Here is a 12,681-nt window from a genome sequence, read left to right as displayed (position 1 = left end):
ACACGACCTTCTCGTGACCGACCTTGCGCAAGAGAATGCTAGTTTCTTTTCCTGTCAGGTTGAGCTTGGCCAGTGATCCAGCTGGCCATGTGCTCCAGCACAGCATTTAGTCCTGAAACACAAGTGTCATCATACTCTAAATCAGTGTTCTCATAAGTACTTTGTGCTATTGGATATGGCATAGGTTCAGAGTACCTCCTTGGTGCAGGGTGAGAGTGAACACCCTGAACTATCCCTTGGGGTTCAAACTGGTGGCTCAGAGACATTTGTTCCTCAAATGTATCCACATTGACATCAAATATATATTTATTTTTCTTTGCATTTGCAGAGTTTGTTGTTCATTAATCCTGTTCTATAGATTTGCTGAGTATGCCCACAGGGAAAAGAATCTCAGTGTTGTTTGTGGTTACAATTATGTGCTCTCTTAATAAATTTTATTTTGAACCTTGTACTTTAAACTTTTGAGTATGCTGGAATTTCTCTGTTCCATGTCAACATAGGAAATCTCACCACACAACTGCTTTGCTGGGGCATGTTTAGCATCCATAGAATTTGAAGCTTAGCTCTTTAACTCTACCATCTTGGTTGTAATTTCTTCCTGACTTAAACTGCTCCACCTTTCTCTGAAATTGCTCTTCTATCTGTTCCTGGTTTCTTTGAAGTTGCTCTGCCTGTTCTTCGTCTCTTCAAAGCTGCTGGCGGACCGTTACTGTAATAAACTTTGCTCCAAAAGTCAAAGATATGTATTCAATCCTTTATTAGCAATCAGCAAACATGCAATCTTCAAGTGATGAAACTTCAGCGTATCTACAGGTAAGCTAAGCGTAACTGAGCAATAGTGAATGGTCAGCAAAAGATCTGCCGGCCCCCAGCTACTACAAACTGTAATGAACAATGCATAACAACGTAACTTATTTCCTTTGCTTTTAGACAAAGTCAGCATTTAGAAAAGGAAACCATTTTTTAACATAACTGCAAGTTTTCTTTTAAATTATGGAACTGGTTGAATAGGTACAAGAGAACTAATGGATGTGATGTTTCACTTGGCCCCATGTAAGATGTAGAACTGAAGGAAATTAGCACAATATACTGTCATACATTGAAAACTGGTTGACAGACGATAAACAGACAGTAAGAATCAATATCAACAGATGTCAGACATTGAGCAGTTAGGTATAACAAAGTTCACTGTTTGATCTGAGCTAGAAGTTTCAAGGCAATTTAGATAAATTGATTGAATGGGCAAATACATCAGATTCAGAATATTGTGCATAAATGTCAAGTTATACACTTCAGCAACTGAGGCCAATCCGCTGTCTTCTCACTTTTACACAGGCCATCCCTGACTCTTCCTTTTCTGCATCTGTGTCTCTGTATCGGTCTCAGGGCTTAGGCTGACAATGAACATCCAGAACAAGCTACAGACTCTCTCCTGTTAGACAAAGGATCGTCTTTGACTGGTCCTCATCTACCTACACATTCAATGGATAATGTGTGCTATTTTTGGGATCTGCAATGAGATTCCATCCTCACCAACCACTCCACTTTCCCATGCAACCACAAGACATGCCACATCTACACTATTACAATGAAGTGCAATGTAACTCTCCAGACTCAGTATCAAATTTTACTATAAAGATCAAATCATCTGTGATATTCATTTTTCTTTCCCCTTCAGTAACAGAAAATGACCTGGTATATAAGTCCTATCTCTGTTAACTCATCAACTCAATGACCTCTACAATTTCTTCCCCTGGGTTCCCATAGCTTTACCCAAACAGTGCTATTCCCTTTATCCCCCAACTACCACTAACTTAATACTAAGTTATATCCTCTCCCTCCCATTTCTGAACCTTCGACCTGAAATATTTAACTTCTCTCCGCAGGCCGTTTCCGTTTTAATTCCCGTTTTTTCTAAGTTCTTTTCAACTGGTCCCAATGAAAACTCGTCAACCAAACTTTTGACTCAGATTCTCTGTCTGAGCTGGTATCTAAATAAAAAACGTTTCTGATTGACGCTCCTCGCAGCTTGGCTTTCCCGCCGTGGACGGAGCGCCATTCACCGGCCAGCGCATGCGCGTCCCTGGGAAAGCCGTCGCGCGGAGATGACGTCGTGACCGAACCGGGAGCTGGATGGCGTCGCGTTGGGCCGCGCGAGCCTGAGGCGGCGGGGCGGCGGGGCGGCGGATTTCCCTCAGCCAAGAGGCGATCTCAACGCTCAAGGTATTACGGTTACCCGTTTCGCAGCTGTGTGCCCAGGCCGATGGCGGCACGGACAGGAGGGATGCCTCATTGCAGCATCTGCGAGGCCTGGCCGACCAAAGAACCTCGGCCCTCGGTTCCGGGTCGCCAGCTGCGTCTCTCTCGGGATTGACGTGGTCGGATGGCCCCCTCAGGACAAAAGGGCAGGCCTCGATTGTTTAGATTCTCTTTGGCCAGCCAACAGTGCATGTTAACGGGAATCGACCGAGTGTGTGTGTGTTAAAGGGAATCCAGACTCTGCTTGTGTGTACGTTTTAATGCCAGCTACTAAACCCTCCTTCCATTCATGCTCAAGAGAACAAGATTCCAAGAATCGTATAATTTGTCCATATTTATTGTTGGGCAGTTCTATAAGATCCGCTCGAAATACGTCTCTAAGGACACAGAACTGCTTTCCGAGTGTTTAAATCGCACTGCTGCATAATCACTGTCATTTTTATGCTACAGCTGAAGAGCTACCTCTTGTCTTCCTGAAATAAGAATATAAAATGTTGGAATTACCAAGCAGGACAGACTGTGTCTGTGGAGGCAGATCGACAGCTTATTGAGTTTCTGTGAGTTTTGAATTAGTTGAAAAATTTGAGAGGCACATATTTGAACTAGTACAGAATGCTGTGATGTTTTGTCTAAAAATCGCAGTAGCAATTGGGGGAGTGGAGTACTCTCTTTGAGTATCAGTGTGCTGAATGAACTCAGTTTGGTTTTCCATTATTGAAATCATGCAATGATGAATACCCAACTGGATGAATTTGGATCATTTCCCCAGATTTTGAATCTGTGAACTTTTGTTTCCTAAAGGAAAACAGGCACCCTTCATTAGCCAGTGGCATTTGATGGATGTGTTGTAGTGATGAACCTGTGCTTCCTTCTGTGATACTTGTTATAGAAGCCATTTCTCAGCCAATTTGCTTCACTCAAGAAATGGCTGAGAACACAGTATTCAGCCAAGGTAATGAGACTAGACTACATGATATTAAATATTTCAAAAGTTCAAAATAAATTTCATTATCAAATTACATACAGTGGCATGCAAAAGTTTGGGCACTCCTGGTCAAAATTTCTGTTACTGTGAATAGCTAAGTGAGCAAAAGATGACCTGATTTCCAAAAGGAATAAAGTTAAAGATGACACATTTCTTTAATATTTTAAGCAAGATTACTTTTTTATTTCCATCCTTTACAGTTTCAAAATAACAAAAAAGGAAAAGGGCCCGAAGCAAAAGTTTGGGCACCCTGCATGGTCAGTACTTAGTAACATCCCCTTTAGCAAACGCTTTCTGTAGCCAGCTACAGAATTCTTGTTTGGGGGATTTTTGCCCATTCTTCCTTGCAAAAGGCTTCTAGTTCTGTGAGATTCTTGGGCCGTCTTGCATGCACTGCTCTTTTGAGATCCATCCACAAATTTTCGATGATGTTTAGGTCGGGGGACTGTGAAGGCCATGGCAAAACTTTCAGCTTGCGCCTCTTGAGATAATCCATTGTGGATTTTGAGGTGTGTTTAGGATCCTTATCCTGTTGTAGAAGCCACCCTTTTTTCATTTTCAGCTTTTTTACAGACAGTGTGATGTTTGCTACCAGAATTTGTTGGTATTTCATTGATTCAGTCTTCCCTCTACCAGTGAAATGTTCCCCATGCCACTGGCTGCAACACAAGCCCAAAGCATGATCGATCCACCCCTGTGCTTAACAGTTGGAGAGGTGTTCCTTTCATGAAATTTTGCACCCTTTTTCCTCCAAACATACCTTTGCTCATTGCGGCCGAAAAGTTCTATTTTAACTTCATCAGTCTACAGGACTTGTTTCCAAAATGTATTAGGCTTGTTTAGATTTTCCTTTGCAAACTTCTCATGCTGAATTTTGTGGTGAGGATGCAGGAGATGTTTTCTTCTGATGACTCTTCCATGAAGGTCGTATTTGTGCAGTGCACCACCACTCCAGAGTCTGCTAAGTCTTCCTGAAGGTCTTTTGCAGTCAAACGGGGGTTTTGATTTGCCTTTCTAGCAATCCTAAGGCAGTTCTCTGGGAAAGTTTTCTTGGTCTTCCAAACCTTAACTTGACCTCCACCGTTTCTGTTAACTGCCATTTCTTAATTACAGTCGGCCCTCCTTATCCGCAAATTCCGCATCCACGTATTCAACCAACCACGAATCACGAAAACCCGGAAGTGCTCTTCCAGCACTTGTTGTTCGAGTATGTATAGACCTTTTCTCTTATCATTATTCCCTAAACAATGCAGTATAACAACTATTTTACATAGCATTTACATTGTATTAGGTATTATAAGTAATCTAGAGATGATTTAAAGAACAGTATACAGGACGATGTGCGTAGGTTATCATGGATCGGGATCGAAAAATATTGGAAGTTCTCTTACTAAGTAAGTCAGAATAGGTACATCCAGTATTATTTAGCATCAGTTAGTCAAACATTTGCATTCATATATAGTATATATTTCACCTTTCTATGCATATAAAACACTTAAAGTATGTTTCAGTGCCCGGCTCGGGAAGTTCCTGAGTTCGATCTAGTGACAGATTGCTATGGAGTGCGCTCTCCACCATGCCGGGTTGATATGGAGGATCAAAAACCCAAAACCCAATAATTAAACCACTGCGTTTCTTTGTAATAATTGTAGCTTTCATCGGGGCACAGCCCCTTTATCCTTTTCCTTTATCCTTTATCTTTTTCACTTTATCTTTATCACTTTATCCTTTAAAATTGTTCCGATCTTTGACCGACTGTAGCCTAACGCTTTTCCAATGACTGATGGCGTTTCACCTCTTTCCGATCGCTTTATTGTTTCCACTTTATTTTCAATTGTTATCGTGATTATTTTCGTGAACAGAAACACTGGGGATTCAGATGTCTGCCGCTGGGTCCTAATGTCCACCGCACTGAACCAGGTTAAATAAGGTCTTGGGTTCTGCTGGGTCCTAGGGTCCACTGTATTGATACAGGTTGATTAAGGGACTTGAGCATCCGCTAATTTTGGTATCCGCAAGAGGTCCCAGAACCAATCCCTTGCAGATAAGAAGGGCCGACTGTACATTACAAACTGAGTAAACAGCAACCTTAAAACACTTTGCTATCTTCTTATAGCCTTCTCCTGCTTTGTGGGCATCATTTATTTTAATATTCAGAGCACTAGGCAGCTGCTGATTGTTGGACAAGGTTTGAAGAGTCATGGTATTGATAAAGCTCTGAAATTTGCATCACCTGGCCTTTCCTAATGATGACTGTGAACAAGCCATAACCCTAACAAGCTAATTAAGGTCTGAGACCTTGGTAAAAGTTATCTGAGAGCTCAAATCTCTTGGGATGCCCAAACTTTTGCATGGTGCTCCTTTCCTTTTTTTCACTCTAAAATTGTACAAAACAAAAATAATACACCAATCTTGCTTAAAATGTTGAAAAGAATGTTTCATCTTTAACTTTATGACTTTTAGAGATCAGTTCATCTTCTACTCACTTAACTATTCACAGCAACACAAATTTTGACCAGGGGTGCCCAAACTTTTGTATGTCACTGTATATGTCACCATATACAACACTGAGATTCATTTTCCTGTGGGCATACTCAGTAAATGTATAGAATAGTAACTATAACAAGATCAATGAAAGATCAACCAGAGTACAGAAGACAACAAGTGCAAATGCAAATATAAATCAAAAGCAATAAATAATGAGAACGTGAGATAAAGAGTCCTTGAAGTGTGGTCATTGGTTGTGGGAACATTTCAATAATGGGCAAGTGAGTGTAGTTAACCCCTTTTATTCAATAGCCGGATGGTTGAAGGGTAGTAACTGTTCTTGAACCTGGTGATGCAAGTCCTGAGGCTCTTGTACTTTCTACCTGATGGCAGCAGCAAGAAGAGAGCAAGATCTGGGTGGTGGGGATCTCTGATGATGGATGCTGCTTTCCTACAGCAGCATTTCATGTAGATGTGCTTAGTGGTTGGGAGGGTTTTACTCTTGATGTACGGGGCCGAATCCACTATCTTTTGTGGGATTTTCCATTCAAAGGCATTTGTGCTTCCATACTGGCCATGATTCAGCAGTCAGTACACTCTCCATGACACATATAGAGAAGTTTGCCAAAGTTCTAGAGGGAAAATTAGCAAATACTGGGATTCTGAAATACAAATAGAATTCTGGGATTGCTGAACAGGTCACACACTGTATGGAGTGAGTATTTCTAGCATATTTTGCTCTTTGCTTCCACTTTAGAACTAGACAACCTTGTCCAATTCAGTTATCACTGTTACTCAACAGTGTAAAAAATTACCTTGGTATGCCCTGTCCACAAAACAGAACAAATTCAATACATCCAAATGCATTTCTGTTCATTTTCTCACTGTGATCAGCAAAGTGGTAGAATGTGTTATTGGTTTCACAGTACTGTTGTCATGAACTTACCAGTAACAGATTCTTCAGTGCTCATTTGAATCTTGCAAGTCTTCTTGGCTCCTAACCTCATTGCGCTCTTAATCGTAACAAGGGTAAGAGAGCTGAATTTCTGAGGTGAAATGTGAACTGTTGTTCTTCGTATTAGTGCAGAATTTGACTCTGGCATCGAAAGGCACTGTTAAAATTAAAGTCAATGGGAAATCTTTTTGCTGAATTTCCTCAAGGCTTGGCCCATGTCCTAACCATCTTCAGCTGCTTCATCATTGACCTTCTATCAGTCATGGAGTTGGAAGTCAGATTGATTACTGATGAGTGCAGTAAGTACAATTCCATTCATATATCCTCAAAAAAAATGAAACAGCCCATGTCTGCATGCAACATGATCTTACAACATTAAGGCATAAACACACAACGTTCAGCAGATGCCTGAAATCCAGGGTAACACACACAAGATGCTAGAGGAACTCAGCAAGTTAGACAGCATCTACTGAGAGGAATGAAGAGTCAACATTGCGGGCCGATACCCTTCATCGGAATTCGGTCATTAAGGCATGATCTGATTTAGCAATATTTTCATTATGTATGAATTAGGTAGCAGCCACTACCAACCAGAGGGAGTCCAGCCACCTACTCTTAACAATCATGCATTCCAGTTCTGGGGATCGCCATTGGACAAGATTTAACTTGACCAACCATACTAATACCGTTGCTATAAGTGCATAGCAAATTTTGGAGATCCTGAGGAGTCATCCAGTTCCAATTCCACCCCTGCCCCCTCTTTATCATTCACAAAGCTTGTCAGAATTTTAATAGACTATATTACATAGTGCAATTGTGACAATACTCAAGAAGCACCAGCCTGTTTAACTGACACTCTGTGTTCCAGCCTAAATATTAATTGCTTCCATGAAAACATCGTAGCATCTACAAAATGCATTTCAACTACTCAGTAGAGCTACCCACAACTGCTACCACTAAGAACTACTGTAATATTGAGAGTACTTCCACTGACAGCACAAAAAGAGACCGTTTTGGAGACAGCTTTTACCAGTTTAAAGAGGCAGCATCATCGCAGCTCAGTTGAAGATGGACAATACTGGTTCAGTAATTTTTTTCATGAAAATGATTGGCAAAAGGCAAACCTATGTTGTTTAAAATGGAAAAACAAGACGGTATTTTCTTATACTGTATCTTGTGCTTTCTTTTGGTTTGTATAGCTTACAGAGTTTAAAAATAGAAAGTAGCTATTGATCTTTTCAGTAACATGTTCTACAGTGTAAAACAACCATTTGGTCCATTGTGCCTGTTTTATGAGAATGTTAGATTTATTATGGTTTTCTTACTGATTCAAATATAATTCAAGCTCTTTGTTAAAGAAAAATGTTGCCATAGTGCTTGTTTTTAAGCATTTTATTCTACATAGCTATCTGAATTTTTCTTTCTTTCAATCTTTTCTACATTTAATAAATCTTTCCAGATTTGCTCCATAATTCTTTACAAAGAGAAGGCACATAAAGAAAGCTCCCAAGTGGATTAGCTGATGATAAGAGTGAATTGAAAAGTAAATAAGTTGCTGGAGAAACAGGCAGTAGCTGTTGAAGGAAATGGGCAGTTGACATTTTGGGGTTGAGACACTTCATTTAGACAAGGATCAGAATCAGGTTTATTATCACTGATGTGTATGTTTTCAAATTGGTTTTGTGACGGAAGTATGGAGCAACACAAAATATACTATAACTTATTAAAAAGTATATATAAAAATTACGTGTAGTGCAAAAAAAAGAGCAAAAGTAGTGAGGTAGTCTTCATGGGTTCATTGTTCATTCAGAAATCTGAAGCATTGAGGCTTCTGTACCTCCTCTCTGATGGTGATGGTGAGAAGAGGGCACCTGGGTGGTGGGTGTTCTGACTGATGAATGCTGCCTTTTGAAGCTGTCCTCGTTAGTAGGGAGGCTGGTGCCCATGGTGAAACTGGCTGAGTGTTCAACTTTTTTCAGCTTTTTCTGATATTGTGCAGTGGCTCAGCCATACCAGGCAGTTAGACTGCTCTCCATGATATATTTGATAGAGACATCAAAATCTCAAGCACCTAATGATATATGGCCACTGACGTGCTGTCTTCATAATTGCATTAATATGTTGGGCCCAGAATAGATCTTCAGAGGTGTTGACATCAAGGATCTTGAAACTGCTCACCCTTTCCTCCGCCGATCCCTCGATGAGGACTGGTGTGTGTTCCTTCAACTCCCCCTCCTGGAGTTCACAATCAGTTTCTTGGTCTTCCTGACATGGAGTGCAAAGTTATTGTTGCAGCACAACTCAACCAGCTGATTTGTCTCAATCCTGGGCACCTCCTCATCACCATCTGAGATTCTGCCGACAACAGTTGTGATGTCAGCAAATTTACAGATGGTGTTTACGCTGTGCCTAGCCACACAGTCATGGGTGTAGAGAGATTAGAGCAGTGGGCTAAGCTCACATCCTTGAGGTGTGCCAGTGAGGAGGAGATGTTATTCCAATCTGCATTGACTGTGGACTACCAGTTAGGAAGTCAAGGATCCAGTTGCAGAGGGAGGCACAGAGGCCTAGGAGTTGAAGCTTATTTATTAGTGCTGAGGAGATGATTGTGTTGAATGCTGAGTTGTAATCAATAGCAAAGTACAAATAAATTTATTATCAAAGAACATATATGTCACCATTTAGAACCCTGAGATTCATTTTCTTGTGTGTATACACAGAAAATTCAAGAAACACAATGAAAGACTGGACCCAGTAGGACAGAAAAACAACCAATGTGCAAAAGACAACAAACTGTGCAAGTACAAAAGGGGAAAGTATGATAAACAAAAAAAAATAAACTCTTCATGAGATGAAGAGTCCTTGAAACTGAGTGGAAACCGTTTAGTGATAGGACAAGTGAAATTATTCCCTCTGTTTCAAGAGCCTGATGGTTGAGGGGTAATAAATATTCCATAACCTGGTGGTATGCATCTTGAGGCTCCTGTACCTTCTTCCTGATGGCAGCAGTGAGTAGAGAGCAAGGCCTGTGTGGTGGGCGTCCTTGATGATGGACCCCCATCACTGCAACCTGATATAGAGTCATCCAAGTCCGAGTGTAGACCCAGTGAAATTACACCTACCGTAGACCTATTGTGGTAGTAGGCAGATTGTAGTGGGTCCAGGTCCTTGCTTTGGCAGGAGTTAATTCTAACCATGACCAACATCTCAAAGCACTTCAACACAGTAGATGTAAATGCAACTGGGTAATAGACATTGAGGCAGCTCACTCAGCTCTTCTTGGCACTGGTATAATTGAAGCTTTTTTGAAAAAGAAGGACCCCTGACTGCAGCAGTGAGAGATTGAAGATGTCCTTTGATACTCTCATCCTTTGCTTAGCACAGGTTTTCAGTGCCCTCTTGAAAGGTGTCCTGACGTTGGCCTCTGAGGCAGATATAACAGGGTCATAGATATTGTATGGACTGGCATTGGTGTAGCTTTATTATTCCTTTCAAAGAGTGCATAAAAGATACTGCTCATTTGGGAATCATTAAAGAGTTACTCGTGTCTGCATAAAAAATGATTAGGTTATATTCTATCTGATTTTATTTAGTGTGGTGTTAATGAAGAAACAATTGCTTTTGATATCCTGGATTGAAAGGGAAATTGGCTAGGTTATATGATAAATAAATCAATTTTCAGTTAATATACGTGTGTATGCACATGATGTGGAGGTAGGAACAGGTTAGGTTTCTGTTGTGTTTAAATAGCCGACTGACAATCTTACGATCACAAGTAGAATACAAATAAGGATAAGCCATCAGAGGGCAACAGGTGTTGTGGAGCTGCACCTCAAGAAAGTTTCATCCTGTTATAAGGAAGAAAACTTTTAAGAAAAGCAGGATTAAAATAAACTGTTGAAAAATTGGTAATTTTACTTATGCTTCTTGTAGTGTGTAAATGTTATAAAAGAAATGCAAATGCAGATGGTGATTCATGACCCACACAGTACATTCTTCAAAAAAAACCTCTCCAGCATCCTAACTATTTATTAATTCTCAGGCTTTTGTCTTGTAACTTTATTTTACAAGCTTTGTGTGAAAAACTTGAGTTTTTAATGATTTACAAGTAACTTTTATCTTGCAGATGTATTTTAATTTGAGGCTGTGTTCTGGTTTTATATTTGTCATTCATCTTTCTGGTATCATTTGTAATGCATAGTTTCTGAGATTTAATGTAAACAGACCATTTGAGTGGTCTATAAAATTAATTTGAATTGTTGATTTACCTCTACATGAAAAAAGTTGATTTAATTGATCTATAATTTGTCATTTTGATGACAGTTGCAATATCTTCCTTTCTCTAATACCTTTCCACAACTCTTGTTATTTATAATTTTCCAAAACTTTTCTTTCCAATCACAACTGGTGGATTACATGGACCATAATGAAGTTATGTATTGTTTGAATTGTTGAAATTAAATGAAAGGGGGAGATGTGGGAATCCGCTGTGAACAAATTTTTCTCATGAGGTGTTTGAGGCAAAACAGACTATTTTGAAAGATTTTGGTAAAATATTACAATTCACCATACTAAAAGTAAATGTTTTGTTGTTCCTTGGTTCTGAGAGCACCTTCATGGTGATATGCCTGTAGCATGATGAAAAAATAAGATAATGGGGGTGAATATTTCATTTAAAATCTGGCATTTCTACTTGAAGCTGGTTAGAAAAACTGAACTCTGAATTTAGACTGAAATCCTGCCTTTCTGCTCTGCTGTTCAACAATTCTAGACACCTATTCCTAAGTCCAACAGGCCCATAGGTTTCAATGGGAAGAAATGGCTGCAAATACAAGTTGACTTCCTTCTTATTTGGTATTATTGAGTTGACTTAAGTAGACTTAAATGTTTTAGTTGTTCTACTATTATGTTGTTTATTTTTTTCAAAATTATTTAAATGAATTATAGTTTTTGAGTTGTTGCATGCTTATTAATCTCAAAGTTTGTCTCAAACATCTAAACTCAATAACAGCGTAAATTTTAGTCTGAAATGTGCTTTTACCAGCTGTTAAGACCATTTTGGAGCAATGTCTCCCACTGAAATGCTGGCTGTCAACTGACAGGTGAGCTGAATACAACACAAGGTATCTCTGCTTCTGGTCTCACCAGGCAACTGAGAGCCAGCTTTCCTATAGGAAGTTGTGGCCATCTGCATGAAGGGAAAAGATTGTAGACAGGTGAATGGTGAACTTGTGTGGTTTGCCAGTCATTGAAAGGTTCAGCTCTCTTTAATATGCTGTATTTTGTAAGTGAATGAGTTTCTTCACATACTGATCTACAAAATAATTATATCCTTTGTTTTGTTCTGTTGCAGAGGTTTGTAATTAATATTTTGGAACTATTTTTCTGAGAGAACAAAAGGAATCTATCATGTTCCAGACTTTTATGCAAATAAAGAATAGAACTTGATTCATAGTTTTGACAAATGTAACCTTGATAACAATCTTGTGTACTCTTTTACCTTTTGAGTTGGAGAGCTTGCTTTTCAGTTTGATAAAGAAAGAAAATTTTAATCTCTTGTTGATTGTAAATTTGAATAATGCCATCCAAACTCTGCACACAAACTACTTATGTGAAAGGCTGGTTGAGTAGTTGTGGATAGTGTTCATGATAATAAGACATCATTCTTAAATACTTCTTGAAAGCATTTATTGAAATAAATATGTTTTAATTCTGTCATGGTATCCACTGAAGCCATCAAATTAGTCAAAGCAGTTTTCAATCAGCACATGGTGAATACTAAGTAAGGAATGTTGCATGAGAAGAAATTGATTTTTCTCAACATATCTTCAATACTGACACAATATTGAAAAGTACCATGAGTGGGTAAAGTTCAAATTAATCACGCATGATCCCAGTTTAGAACATCACAGAATTTTGATTTCTTTGGGTACAAATGATGGCAATTCAGTGGTAAAATTTAACTGGGTGCTTCCAAGTTCAAGTAGGTTGCAAG

At 39.4% G+C, this 12,681-nt stretch overlaps 1 protein-coding gene across 5 annotated transcripts in view; it reads left to right on the top strand.

Annotated features, from left to right (window-relative positions):
• The first annotated feature begins 2,094 nt into the window (after positions 1-2,094).
• Positions 2,095-12,681, top strand: part of zc3h13 (zinc finger CCCH-type containing 13) — a 137,545-nt gene continuing 126,958 nt past the window's right edge. For 4 of the 5 annotated variants that reach the window (XM_059967851.1, XM_059967849.1, XM_059967848.1 and 1 more), the window contains exon 1: positions 2,095-2,223. The gene's annotated coding sequence lies outside the window, so the exon portion shown is untranslated. The remainder of the gene's footprint in view (positions 2,224-12,681) is intronic. The other variant, XM_059967852.1, reaches the window with a different exon arrangement.

This window comes from Hypanus sabinus, chromosome 4, assembly GCF_030144855.1.
Source record: "Hypanus sabinus isolate sHypSab1 chromosome 4, sHypSab1.hap1, whole genome shotgun sequence".
Taxonomy (NCBI): Eukaryota; Metazoa; Chordata; class Chondrichthyes; order Myliobatiformes; family Dasyatidae; genus Hypanus; species Hypanus sabinus.
This window is presented reverse-complemented; position numbering and strand designations above follow the sequence as displayed.